Source organism: Schistocerca nitens, chromosome 6 (genome assembly GCF_023898315.1).
Source record: "Schistocerca nitens isolate TAMUIC-IGC-003100 chromosome 6, iqSchNite1.1, whole genome shotgun sequence".
Lineage (NCBI taxonomy): Eukaryota > Metazoa > Arthropoda > Insecta > Orthoptera > Acrididae > Schistocerca > Schistocerca nitens.
This window is the reverse complement of record NC_064619.1, coordinates 244,831,848-244,846,736: the sequence shown is the minus strand read 5'-3', so window position 1 is coordinate 244,846,736 and position 14,889 is coordinate 244,831,848. Positions and strand designations below refer to the sequence as shown.

The window sequence follows — 14,889 nt, the reverse complement described above, 5'->3', positions numbered from 1 at the left end:
ATCCTTAACTGCATTCTTTCTAAGCAAGCCTACCCACTTACGAGCCACTAAGTCGCACACTTTCCTCGGGATAGATATCTGAATCTGGTCAATTTCTTGAGCTTCAAACCATTGCAAGCCAGTATCTAAACACCTAAACGCTTCAAAAGCAGCTGGTATGTTTTGTTCTTCATTTTCTGGACCACTAGTTGATGAGGTACTTTACCAGTGACAAGATTTACAAATTCAACATACTACATTTTTTTATGCCTTGGATTTACATCATAGACACTCGTTCATTTTTTAATATCTTATTCATCACTTCCATAGCAATTGAGTTCTCTTAATATCTTGAGCGTTCTGGACATAACATTCTGTTCATCATTTGCAATCAGACTTTGAGAACTTTCTGCTGTACCCAAAATTTTATTGCATGTTTTTTTTCAAATTCTGATCCTTTACACCATCCCATGCTGCTCCTATCATGTAGGACGCATGTTTGGATATTTTTATGATTTATTACCAGACTTTCTTCTCCCTCCTCTTTTCATTCTAACAATAACTTACGTAACAATTCTCTTAAGTAATATAGTTTGAAACACTCTAATACACCTTGCTCCATGGACTGTAATAAGCCAGGAAACATAACCCTGCAGGAGGAAACAAAAACTTGAAGTACAAGTCAATTTACAGGGAAGCAAGAAGTCCAAAACCACTAGATATGTGCAAGGCGGTGAGCACAACACATGGAAGGTGTGGGCAGCTGACGACTGAACACATGGAGACAGCACACAGCATGAGGTGCTAGGCGAGGTCCACAAGGGGTTGAACTCGGCAGTAGAACTACTCTGCCTGGCTTACTGTCACATGCTGGTAACCATTTCCATCAGCGGGCCTGCACCTGCAATATGTCACATGCGTCGCCTCACAGTCGTTTTCTGCACTAGTCCGCTGCAGTACACACACCAGCTCATCTGTTTAGATTGTGATGTCTGTTGGCAGGAATACTAAATCCCCCAACCCCTGAAAAGTCACATAGAGCCACTTTGGGCTTGGGCCGTGACATTGGGAACAGAACCAGAGAGGGTATCGGAGACTCAGGCAGTGGACCGACCACCAAAGTAGGCAACACAGATGCTGCTGGCTCCACCAGAAGGATGGAAATGGACCATTATCACACACAATGGTCCTGGGGAATCCCTCGATGGCAAAAATGACCAATAACACATGAAGAGTGACAGTCAATGGCATGGACATAACATTCTGTTCATCATTTGCAATCAGACTTTGAGAACTTTCTGCTGTACCCAAAATTTTATTGCACGTTTCTACACCACACTAAATTTAATAAGACATCACTCATCAACAAACACATGCAGCCCATAAATGGACCCATGCAACCGACATGCATCTTGTTCCAAGGGAGCTCTGTGACCTGCCAACAGGAAAAGTGGCACAGTGATGCAGCCTGGTTCTGTGCACAGGTCCCGCAAGCCCACACCAGATGTTCGATGTCGCGATCAATCGCCAACCTGTAGATGTGACATTACACCAATGCCTCCATACAAGTCATATCCCAAAGTGACACATGCAGCAGCTGGAGTATGAAGGGACACAACAATGGGGGAGAGGGGGCAGCTAACAGGGCTGCTCCCCCGTGGCAAGAAAGAGGGCCCCTTGGATAACACTGATATGATCACATAGGATAAAAACCATACACCATGCCGGATCAGCACCCAAGGACATGCGGTCCAGCCAGCCCACCTGGACAGCCGAAATGATTTTACGGAATAGTAGCTCAGGAGCCATAGCGCTCATGACCTCTTACACTTTCTATGGAAAATCCGACAGGATCTGCTGCAAGGTTATCATCCAACAGAAACACAAGAGCCTTCAGCAGATTGAACTCCAGATTGAGCCCCACCGGCAGTCGCAATAGCAGATCAACATTTGCATGCTGGACACTGAGGCAGGAATGAATGACATAGCAACAATTACTGAGCAAGAGGATCCACCTCTGCAATCGGTGGACAGTCCTATCTGGTAGCTTGGAACGAGTGCCAAACAAGGAAACCAGTGGCTTGTGGATGGTGCTGAGGAGGAAACCCTGTCACACACAAGAAAACATGAAACTTTTTAATTCCGAAAACAATAGCCAGAAACCTTTTTCTTCGCCTGTGAACAATTACATTGTGCCACGGAAAGTGTCTTTGACAGGTAAGCAATGGTCTGCTTGGTGTAATTTAGGTTAAAGATGGGACTGAACCACATCAATGCCATACTGGGACACGTCACACTGGGGTTAAAGGTTTCGCAGTGTAAAAGAAGCCAAAAAGGGATAAGAGCACAACTACTTCTTAAGGCCTGAAACCCTGTTGACAATCTTCAGACTAAACAAGATTAATGCCATTTTGGCAAAGACATTTAAGGGAATGGCAGAGGTGTGTGGTCTGGGGAACGAACTTAGCATAATATGAAAGCTTGCCCAAAAAAGACTTTAGCTCATTCAGGTTCTTAGATGTCGGCAAGTTGAAGATGACCTATATGTTATCATCCATAGGGTGAAGCCATCTTTACTAAGCATAAGTCCCAACAGACGCACTTTCTAGGAGAAAAACTGCACTTTCTCAGCTCAGCGTGTGGCTACAAAATTTTGAACAATAACAAGGCGGTGTTATGAACTGGATCAACTATACATCTTACCTGGCAATGCAGCAAGAGCCCCCATTCCGTAGATTAATCAAAACCGGCAAACAGAGTTGGTGGTAGCAGGGAAGAAAACTTCACAGCAGGACATTCTCCAGAAGACATTGGAAAACTCTCTGTAGATTTTAAAAATGGTATTCTGATGTAGAGCCCGCGGCCCAGATGTCACCAAGGTAGTTTACACAACAGGGTATGTCATGATCAAAAGCTCTAAATATCACTAATAAATTTCTGGCACAGAAGAGTTTCCAACAGGCAAGCAATTGAACTGGCTAAGTCCAAAGGGGGTTCTGTCAACAAACTCTTAAGAAGCTACAACAAACGGCAACTGCAGGTACGCATCACGCAAGTCAATGCGTGAAAGATACTGGACCTCCCCGTGCTGTTGGGCTTCTGAAACATCAACAAAGGGGTGGGCCACCGATTCGATGAAATAAGAGAAATGAAGCTCTGAGTCTAAATCTTGAAAAGGGACCGAATGAGACACTAAATGAACTTTGTCAACTGTCTGGAAGCAAAAAACAAGAAAAAGCGGCTAACCTGAAAATATTTTGCAGCAATTGGAATCAACCACTAACAATGTAAGTTGCTGTTCCACTTTTTTAAACCATGCAGAGACTGAAAGGAATACGCTGTTTATGGTATGATACAACTCATAGTAGCGGCCATTGCAGTGCTGGGCAGCCCAAGAGTCTATACATATCTAATTTAATGAAGCTAACCGCCACTCCCATGTTTACTTGAAATTCAGCCAGTCACCCATCCACTACCAGTATCAGCAAAATATGCTAGGGCAACAGATGCGGGCCGTCAGAGAAAATCCCAGATTTCAGTGAAAATGCAGGGACATCCAATGACCAATCAGCAACTCACTGACTGTCAAGAACAGTTGCCACATGGCCTAACTGACAGCATTTTACATTACATTAATACTTGTTCCACAGATCATGAACAAGACATTTCATAATGATGTGGAACATATATTATTATTATTATTTCTTTCTTTACTTTCTCAGATGTTAAGTCTGGTTAAAAATGAAAAGTGACGCGGACCTTGATCAGGCGTCACTTCCTTTTAACTGTATGGTATGTGTTATATTGCATTTAGGAACTTTCGGGTAATTGAACATGTATCAATAATTACTGATTTCTGTAGTTGTATATATACGTTTGGATGTAGCTCTATTGCATTGATGTACTGGTGGATATTGTGTGGTATGACTCCTGTAGTTGATAGTATAATTGGTCTGATGTCAACTTTATCCTGATGCCACATGTCTTTGACTTCCTCAGCCAGTTGGATGTATTTTTCAATTTTTTCTCCTGTTTTCTTCTTATTATTATTATTATTATTATTATTATCATTATTATTTAGCGTCACTCCTTCATATCTAAAAATTCATCTACTGAGTAGGAGGATAGGTCATTCAGAAATTCTTTTAATTTCTTTTTAGATGCTGGTTGGCTGTGTGTCACACTTTTACTGCTATTTGGCAAATGACCAATGATTTCTGTGGCAGCATAATTCACCCCTTTCTCTGCCAAGGTCAGATTTAACCCAGAATAGTGAAAATCATCTTTTCTTCTAGTGCTGTAGCTATGCACTTTGCTATTATTTTTTAATTTGGATGGATAATTAAAAACAAATTTCATAAGTGAACATCTATACTACGAAGGTACTGTAACTATCCCGAGTTCCTTAAATAAATGTCTGTTGGGCTATTATTCTGATTACGTGCATTCATGCAATGATCACTTTTTCCTTTAATGATGAATTACCCCACAATATAAGGCCATATGAAAGCATCTACATCTATATTTATACTCCGCAAGCCACCCAACGGTGTGTGGCGGAGGGCACAATGAATGGAAACACACACAGAAGGCAAATTTACTGATACATTTATCACCAAAATTTCCAATAAACCTGTTAGTATAAGCAGCTGAACCTAACCATTTTCGAAGATCATCAGGGTGTTTCTTCTAATTCAATTTCTCTTCAATGCACACACTCAGAAATTTTGAATGTTATGCCTTAGTAATAGACTTCTGCTAAAAGTCTTATATTTACCAATGGTGTTATGCCATTTACTGTACAGAACTGTATATACTGCGCTTTCTCAAAATTTTTGTGACAGTCCATTTGCAGAGAACCATTTAATAATTTTCTGAAAAACATTATTTATAATTTCTTCAGCTAATTCTTGTTTGTTGGGTGTGATTATTATACTTGTATCATCAGCAAAAATAACTAGCTTTGTATCTTCATAAATATAGAGTGGCAAGTCATTAATATATGTTAAGAACAATAAGGGATCCAAGACTGAACCCTGTGGGGACACCAGGCTTGATACCTCTCCAGTTAGAGGACTCTGCTTTGCATATCCCATACGTGAGCTCCGAGAGCAGGCAATCTAATTGAACATGCACCAAAAGACAATCAGGGCAGCACTGCTGGCTCACCCAATGAGCGAAAGGAGAGTGAAGTCGAGGAACTGAAAAATGCCATGGGCAGGAATTATAATGCTGTGAATGATGAAAACACACCGAGCTTGACAGGGGCGAAGAAGGGCAGCACTGTGACAACATAATGCCAGAATCATCAACGGCGTCAACACAATGACTTGGTGGGAGAGTAGGCCACCTGGGAAACCCCATGGGGCACTGGGGGCTGTTGACTGTGTACATCTAAGTGGGTCACCTGTCAGCAATCTGGGCAACATCAACTAAAGAAGAGTGGGATAATGTCACTGGCCCAGTCTGGTACTCAGGATCAATCATGCCCAGTTTGACACTCAGGATCAATCATGTCCCAAATCAGTTAGTCTGCATATGAAGTACTACACTCAAAATGACACTGGCATGAGACCCCGCAAATCGGCAATCAAGGCCACATATGACTGCCCGGAGTGCTAGTTAAACTGGAACCATGTTGCCACCGCATGGATTTGACTTCTAAAATACTATGTAAGCAACCTGCAACATGCACCAAATGGGAGTTTTGCCAGCTCAGTGTGTGGCTTCAAAATTCTGGACAATAACAAGGCAGTTTTATCAACTGGATCAACAATACGTCTTACTTGGCAATGCACAAAGAACCCCCCTTTCCAGAGACTCACCCAAACCGGCAAAGAGAGTTAGCAGCGTGGAAGAAGAGTACACACTAGGCACCTCGCTTGCTACCTGTGTGGCAAGCCTGGATCTAGGGAGGAGGAGGAGGGATTTGGGGGGGTGGAGGGGGGGTGGCAAACCAGGGTATCTACCACGAGTGGCAATTTCAGGGGTGCCAAATTCATATTCTCAAAGAAAAAAACCTTGTTTCACAAAGTGCCTAGAATCCAGGTAAGTGATGTCTGTGCTATGGGAATTGTCATCCCTGTCACATCTACAAATAAAAAGCTTTCCCGCAGCCAAAAGGAGACACGGCTGTATGAGCTAAGCCGAATAAACCTGTTGGTTTGTTTATGTGGTTGATTTGGTGTGCAAATGTTAAGAGTTGTTAGTATTATTAGTGACATCCATAGATCCAGACTACTAGAGTAGAAATAAATGACTAACAGGAATAACAAGAAAATGAAATTCTGACAGAAAATTTTTGGCACATCGCAACACTATTAAGGACCAGTTGTATAGTCCTCAGTCAGCAGCTGCATAGAGTGGAAAACGCGTTGTACTAACATGTAGTAATGCCTAGCCAGGGAATAAACTCGGCATAACTAAACCGGTGATTCTGGCAGGTTTAGTGAAGTTAACCAGAGAATACGTTTTGACAACAGCAAGAACAGTTACAAAGTGATGACAAGGTAGTTTGTTAGAATGAGGAAGGAGAAGAAATGGGGACATCACACAAATTATGTGAGACAATACGATGATTCCAAATTTATATGAAAATTATATACTACTACTACTACTACTTTTCAATCTCGTGCTTTATAAACTGGAGCATATGAGTTAAATGTGAAAGTATTTCCTAACATAAGACCTTTTGCTAGTAGTAGGCCTAATAGCATTTGATATTGGTATTTCATGTTTTTTATGTAAGTGACATAGATGAAAATGACCATTTGTGACAAAACAGTTTTGCTTGTTTGGCGTGTTTTACAATTGCTGCAATATTAGAAACACCTATTTCATTTTATCTAGCAGACAGTAATGAAACAGACATAATCAAATCGAGAAACCACACCACTCTTGTGTACTATTTGTATAAACAGCTTTTTCGGTATTAGATGACATTTTGATTTTTCATGTAGCAAAACGTTTGACGAATTTTGATGAGGTAATAGATTCTTTCACAGAAAGGAAAGCACACAGTGTAAAGCTGTAATGAGATTGTTGTTGTTGTAGTCTTCAGTCCTGAGACTGGTTTGATGCAGCTCTCCATGCTACTCTATCCTGTGCAAGCTTCTTCATCTCCCAGTACCTACTGCAACCTACATCCTTCTGAATCTGCTTAGTGTATTGATCTCTTGGTCTCCCTCTACGATTTTTACCCTCCACGCTGCCCTCCAATGCTAAATTCGTGATCCCTTGATGCCTCAAAACATGTCCTACCAACCGATCCCTTCTTCTAGTCAAGTTGTGCCACAAACTTCTCTTCTCCCCAATCCTATTCAATACCTCCTCATTAGTTACGTGATCTACCCACCTTATCTTCAGCATTCTCCTGTAGCACCACATTTCGAAAGCTTCTATTCTCTTCTTGTCCAAACTGGTTATCGTCCACGTTTCACTTCCATACATGGCTACACTCCATACAAATACTTTCAGAAACGACTTCCTGACACTTAAATCTATACTCGATGTTAACAAATTTCTCTTCTTCAGAAACGATTTCCTTGCCATTGCCAGTCTACATTTTATATCCTCTCTACTTCGACCATCATCAGTTATTTTACTCCCTAAATAGCAAAACTCCTTTACTACTTTAAGTGTCTCACTTCCTAATCTAATCCCATCAGCGTCACCCGATTTAATTAGACTACATTCCATTATCCTCGTTTTGCTTTTGTTGATGTTCATCTTATATCCTCCTTTCAAGACACTGTCCATTCCGTTCAACTGCTCTTCCAAGTCCTTTGCTGTCTCTGACAGAATTACAATGTCATCGGCGAACCTCAAAGTTTTTACTTCTTCTCCATGAATTTTAATACCTACTCCGAATTTTTCTTTTGTTTCCTTTACTGCTTGCTCAATATACAGATTGAATAACATCGGGGAGAGGCTACAACCCTGTCTCACTCCTTTCCCAACCACTGCTTCCCTTTCATGTCCCTCGACTCTTATAACTGCTATCTGGTTTCTGTACAAATTGTAAATAGCCTTTCGCTCCCTGTATTTTACCCCTGCCACCTTCAGAATTTGAAAGAGAGTATTCCAGTTAACGTTGTCAAAAGCTTTCTCTAAGTCTACAAATGCTAGAAACGTAGGTTTGCCTTTTCTTAATCTTTCTTCTAAGATAAGTCGTAAGGTTAGTATTGCCTCATGTGTTCCAACATTTCTACGGAATCCAAACTGATCTTCCCCGAGGTCCGCTTCTACCAGTTTTTCCATTCGTCTGTAAAGAATTCGCGTTAGTATTTTGCAGCTGTGACTTATTAAACTGATAGTTCGGTAGTTTTCACATCTGTCAACACCTGCTTTCTTTGGTATTGGAATTATTATATTCTTCTTGAAGTCTGTGGGTTTTTCGCCTGTCTCATACATCTTGCTCACCAGATTGTAGAGTTTTGTCATGACTGGCTCTCCCAAGGCCATCAGTAGTTCTAATGGAATGTTGTCTACTCCCGGGGCCTTGTTTCGACTCAGGTCTTTCAGTGCTGTGTCAAACTCTTCACGCAGTATCTTATCTCCCATTTCATCTTCATCTACATCCTCTTCCATTTCCATAATATTGTCCTCAAGTACTTCGCCCTTGTATAAACCCTCTATATACTCCTTCCACCTTTCTGCCTTCCCTTCTTTGCTTAGAACTGGGTTGCCATCTGAGCTCTTGATATTCATACAAGTGGTTCTCTTCTCTCCAAAGGTCTCTTTAATTTTCCTGTAGGCAGTATCTATCTTACCCCTAGTGAGACAAGCCTCTACATCCTTACATTTGTCCTCTAGCCATCCCTGCTTAGCCATTTTGCACTTCCTGTCGATCTCATTTTTGAGACGTTTGTATTCCCTTTTGCCTGCTTCATTTACCGCATTTTTATATTTTCTCCTTTCATCAATTAAATTCAATATTTCTTCTGTTACCCAAGGATTTCTACTAGCCCTCGTCTTTTTACCTACTTGATCCTCTGCTGCCTTCACTACTTCATCCCTCAGAGCTACCCATTCTTCTTCTACTGTATTTCTTTCCCCCATTCCTGTCAATTGTTCCCTTATGCTCTCCCTGAAACTCTCTACAACCTCTGGTTCTTTCAGTTTATCCAGGTCCCATCTCCTTAAATTCCCACTTTTTTGCAGTTTCTTCAGCTTCAATCTGCAGTTCATAACCAATAGATTGTGGTCAGAATCCACATCTGCCCCTGGAAATGTCTTACAATTTAAAACCTGGTTCCTAAATCTCTGTCTTACCATTATATAATCTATCTGATACCTATTAGTATCTCCACGATTCTTCCAGGTATACAACCTTCTTTTATGATTCTTGAACCAAGTGTTAGCTATGATTAAGTTATGCTCTGTGCAAAATTCTACAAGGCGGCTTCCTCTTTCATTTCTTCCCCCCAATCCATATTCACCTACTATGTTTCCTTCTCTTCCTTTTCCTACTGACGAATTCCAGTCACCCATGACTATTAAATTTTCATCTCCCTTCACTACCTGAATAATTTCTTTTATCTCGTCATACATTTCATCAATTTCTTCATCATCTGCAGAGCTAGTTGGCATATAAACTTGTACTACTGTAGTAGGCATGGGCTTTGTGTCTATCTTGGCCACAATAATGCGTTCACTATGCTGTTTGTAGTAGCTAACCCGCACTCCTATTTTTTTATTCATTATTAAACCTACTCCTGCATTACCCCTATTTGATTTTGTATTTATAACCCTGTAATCACCTGACCAAAAGTCTTGTTCCTCCTGCCACCGAATTTCACTAATTCCCACTATATCTAACTTTAACCTATCCATTTCCCTTTTTAAATTTTCTAACCTACCTGCCCAATTGAGGGATCTGACATTCCACGCTCCGATCCGTAGAATGCCAGTTTTCTTTCTCCTGATAACGACGTCCTCCTGAGTAGTCCCCGCCCGGAGATCCGAATGGGGGACTATTTTACCTCCGGAATATTTTACCCAAGAGGACGCCATCATCATTTAATCATACAGTAAAGCTGCATGTCCTCGGGAAAAATTACGGCTGTAGTTTCCCCTTGCTTTCAGCCGTTCGCAGTACCAGCACAGCAAGGCCGTTTTGGTTAATGTTACAAGGCCAGATCAGTCAATCATCCAGACTGTTGCCCCTGCAACTACTGAAAAGGCTGCTGCCCCTCTTCAGGAACCACATGTTTGTCTGGCCTCTCAACAGATACCCCTCCGTTGTGGTAGCACCTACGGTACGGCCATCTGTATCGCTGAGGCACGCAAGCCTCCCCACCAACGGCAAGGTCCATGGTTCATGGGGGAAGGTAATGAGATTAGAGAGAAAGAAATGCTGGGACCTAAGGATTGAAGAAATGTGTGCTGTCTTGCTTGTCTCTTGTCTTTACTGCTTTTATGTTTCCTACGTTTAATTGTATGTCACACAAAAGAGAAAGTTATTAGCTAATAGGCAAGAAAGAGAGAGAAATTTTCTGGTCACAAATAATCCCATCCAGTAGCAATTGTGAGCTTGTTTTAAGGGGGGCAGGATGTCAAACCAACCAACCGGGAGCAGGAGAGGACCACAGGACATTTTCATTTCCACTGTCCTGAATATAGGCTTGAGGGCTTCCACTACAAAACATACATGTTTGAATTTCACAGAGCAAAGTACAGTGAGGTGTGATAGAAGAATGGTGTGTAAAGACGCACACTGCATTTGGTACACTTATGGCCAAATAACATGTCCTACATTCCCTCGAACATTTATCTTTTATATATCAAACTCTTCAGAAAGATGTGTGCTACAAAATGTACATATTTTGGAAAAATCTATTTTTTTTTTTTAATTTTTAACATCCTACCGCAAATGCTCGAGGGGGAGCGGGGTGCGGGGCCACTATCAAATTTTTGCCCTAGTCATAGATCTGGGGTTGCTATGTTGCATGTTGTTGTTGTTGTTGTGGTCTTCGTCCTGAGACTGGTTTGATGCAGCTCTCCATGCTACTCTAACCTGCGCAAGCTGCTTCATCTCCCAGTACGTGCTGCAGCCTACATCCTTCTGAATCTGCTTAGTGTATTCATCTCTTGGTCTCCCTCTACGATTTTTATCCTCCAGGCTGTCCTCCAATACTAAATTGGTGATCCCTTGATGCCTCAGAACATGTCCTACCAACTGATCCCTTCTTCTAGTCAAGTTGTGCCACAAACTCCTCTTCTCCCCAATTCTATTCAATACCTCCTCATTAGATATGTGATCTACCCATCTAATCTTCAGCATTCTTTTGTAGCACCACATTTCGAAAGCTTCTATTCTCTTCTTGTCCGAACTATTTATCGTCCATGTTTCACTTCCATACATGGCTACACTCCATACAAATACTTTCAGTAACAACTTCCTGACACTTAAATCTATACTCGATGATAACAAATTTCTCTTTTTCAGAAACGCTTTCCTTGCCATTGCCAGTCTACATTTTATATCATCTCTACCTCGACCATCATCAGTTATTTTGCTCCCCAAATAGCAAAACTCCTTTACTACTTTAAGTGTCTCATTCCCTAATCTAATTCCCTCAGCATCACCCGAGTTAACTCGACTACATTCCATTATTCTTGTTTTGATTTTGTTGATGTTCATCTTATACCCTCCTTTCAAGACACTGTCCATTCCGTTCAACTGCTCTTCCAAGTCCTTTGCTGTCTCTGACAGAATTACAATGCCATCGGCAAACCTCAAGGTTTTTTTTCTTCTCCATGGATTTTAATACCTACAACCCTGTCTCGCTCCCTTCCCAACCACTGCTTCCCTTTCATGTCCTTCGACTCTTATAACTGCCATCTGGTTGGGCAAGAAGCAATTCTGCAGCTGGTTTAGCAGCACCTGCTGCTCCTATATGTGCAACTGTTCCCGCCAGTACAGCATAGCAGAAATGATGGGCCCATGGTAGCCCAGAGAGAGAGAGGGAGGGAAGTGTCACACATGTAAGAATGTCCCTCATTCCATTCAGTACCTGCACAGCCAAACAATGCTGCTACCAACACTGTCAGCACAAGGTATTGTACGGGCCCCGGTGGCTCAACAACAAGTTGGAGAGCAGACCTACAGCAGAGGCAACAAAAACTTGCAGTTCAAGTCAACCTATGGGGAAGCAGAAAGTCTGAAACTGCAAAGAGACATGCCCAGGAATGAACAAGACACATGACAGGCATGGGCAGCTGACAACTGAACACACACAAACAGCATACGGCACAACGTGCAAGTTGAGATATGCAGTGGTTGAACTCAGCGTTAGAACTGCCCCCAAGTTTACTATTCATCTACATCCACCCGATTACTCTGCTATTCACAATAAAGTGCCTGGCAGAGAGTTCAATGAACCACCTTCAGGCTGTTAATTGGTACTGCCTGCAGGTGAACACTTTTATCAGCAGGTCTGCTCAGACAACTCATCATGTATGCCCTCCAGCGTATGCCTTCCATACCAGTTGTCTGCACTAATCTGCTGCGCTACCCATACCAGCACATCTGCATCCATCGCAATGTTCACTGGCAAGGGTACTAAAGAAACAATAGGGTGAACTGAAAAGAAACTTTCCACAAAAGTGCTATGCTGTCGTGTCAGATGAGAAATAAGAAAGGAACTCAAATAATTGATTGTCTATGTTGATAATGTACCAATCTAACAGAGAAATTATGAATTTCGATGTTGGTGACACTGTCAGTAGGTGTCCTGTTCACTCTCGGACAAACATTCAACATGGTACTGAATTTGTTTACTATGAATTTTACTTTTGAATACCAATCTAAATTGTGTTGTTTTAAGTACATGGTAAGCAAATGTACAATGCTATTTCATTAACCAAAAATTCAATTTTAAGGTGTACTTTAATCTGACTCTTGTTTCAGGTAACTGAAAATTTGGGGTTGCATTTTCAGAATTAGTGGGGTGAACAGAAATAGCAATCATCAGTGTTTCTTCAGAAGAAGAACAAGAATTTGACGGCAATGATGAACCACCTGGCACTGTTCTCAATCCAAGAGATTAAGCTAAAGTATATGGAAAAAGTAAGCAGTCATTTAGATTGTATACATGTAAAATTTTATTTAGAAGTAAAAAATTATGTTGTTGTTTTTTTGAAAAAACAAGGCCGATTAAACACGTTTATTTTAACAGATGACGAGTCATTTTTTCATCTGTTGTTCAAAGTTCTTCATTACTTCTGGGGGAATGACTTGTAGACTCAAATACATCATTTTTAACATGATGTCAGTGACTTAATGGATTAACAAACTAACCAAGCTCATCATTTCTAATGTTACAATAAATTAATGAAAGATGCAAAAAATTTTAATTGGAAAACAGAATAAAAAACACAACTCATGCAATATTTTAAATCTGTATTGAATAAATTTTTTTTTTTGAACTAGATTACATTTTGTTTCTTATTCTCCTAGATACAAAACAGATTTTGACATGTCCCTACTCATCCCAAAAATGAATAAATAGAAAAATAATAAGTTTAACACTGAATGGTGAATAGAAATGCCAAGATTTTTATTTTTCATGTAATAAAGTCATTAGATCCTAAATCTAATTATAAATTACATGCAAGACCTATAATCCGATATAACTTTGCTTTTCGTATTTCTTTTCAAAATTATCATTTTCTTTTTTTAAAGTTGAAAACTTTCTATTCACCCCATTTTACAATATCTCTTCCAAACATAGCTTTGGAAAATGTACGTGGTAGCTACGACTTCTATGTTCTATGTTTCTTACAGCAGTTCACAGGTTGTCTGCAAGCAAACTTGCAACACTGGAGTATGTGCATGCATTACAACTAAGTAGATATCTCTTAGTTCATTCTAGCTGTCAGGAGTCTATACATCCATAATTTTTTGAAGAAAGTGGAGTGCCTTCGTCTACCTGAAAACGTAAGTTCCTGGTTGATTTGTAAAGTAATGAATATTACTTGTTGCATGGCCTGTTTCAAAATGTTTGTGGCTGGTATTGTTTTTATGGACAGAGAGCCATAAGCAGGTGCAGAGAGTGGTCTCTGAGATTGGTTATACAAGAAGTAATTTTTCACTCTGCATTGGAGCTGAAATTCCCTTGCGGAATAAAACTGTATCCTGAACCAGAACTGAAACTCAAAACTTTGCTTTTCACAAGAAATGCTCTAGCCAACTGAGCTGGCCATGCATGATTCGTGAGATGCATTCACTTCATGAATTCTGTCACTACCTCTCTCCTGTTTTCCAGACTTCACATAAGCTCTCCTGAATGCTTTGCTGGGGCAGTACTTTTGAAGAAATGATGTCGCAGGGAAATGGTTTAGTGGCAACCAAGGTACGGTTTCCAGACTGTTGTCAGTTTCACACTGCAGTGGCTTGTGCATTGTTTCAAAATATCGTGGCAAGTTCAAACTATGTACTAAAGAAGGACTTGAATCCAGAACATTGTAAGAGCACTCCCCAAGATATGCAATCTTCCTGGGCCTTGGCCCTTGTGGGAATATAATGACTGCTTTGGTCAATGAGAGCAATAGGGGCAGACAGACACCATTAATGTTTTAAGACTGGGCAATTAATATTTACTCAAATGTTCTACAGGTACAAACACAACACAATGTTTCATCAATAAGTGAAAACAAAGAATATAGGAGGAGAGGAAGAAGAAATTGCTGGTGTTTGAAATATATGGAGAAAAACCAGTGGCAAGTTGAAGTGCTGAGCTGGACTGTGGGAGTACTTAGGTAGCACAAATGGTAGTGTACTGCCTTTGAAAAGTGGGTATCTGGTTTAGAGCCTCATCTGGCAAACAGTTTTTACCTATCACAGATTTTCAATTCAAAGTAGAAACTGTCTGACTTCTTCTGAAAGAAGACTGTAAAAAAAAAGCT

General features: G+C 40.7%; 1 protein-coding gene across 4 annotated transcripts in view; it reads right to left on the bottom strand.

Annotated features, from left to right (window-relative positions):
* Positions 1-14,889, bottom strand: part of LOC126262212 (aryl hydrocarbon receptor nuclear translocator homolog) — a 566,087-nt gene that overhangs the window by 17,437 nt on the left and 533,761 nt on the right. The gene's annotated exons all lie outside the window — the stretch shown is intronic.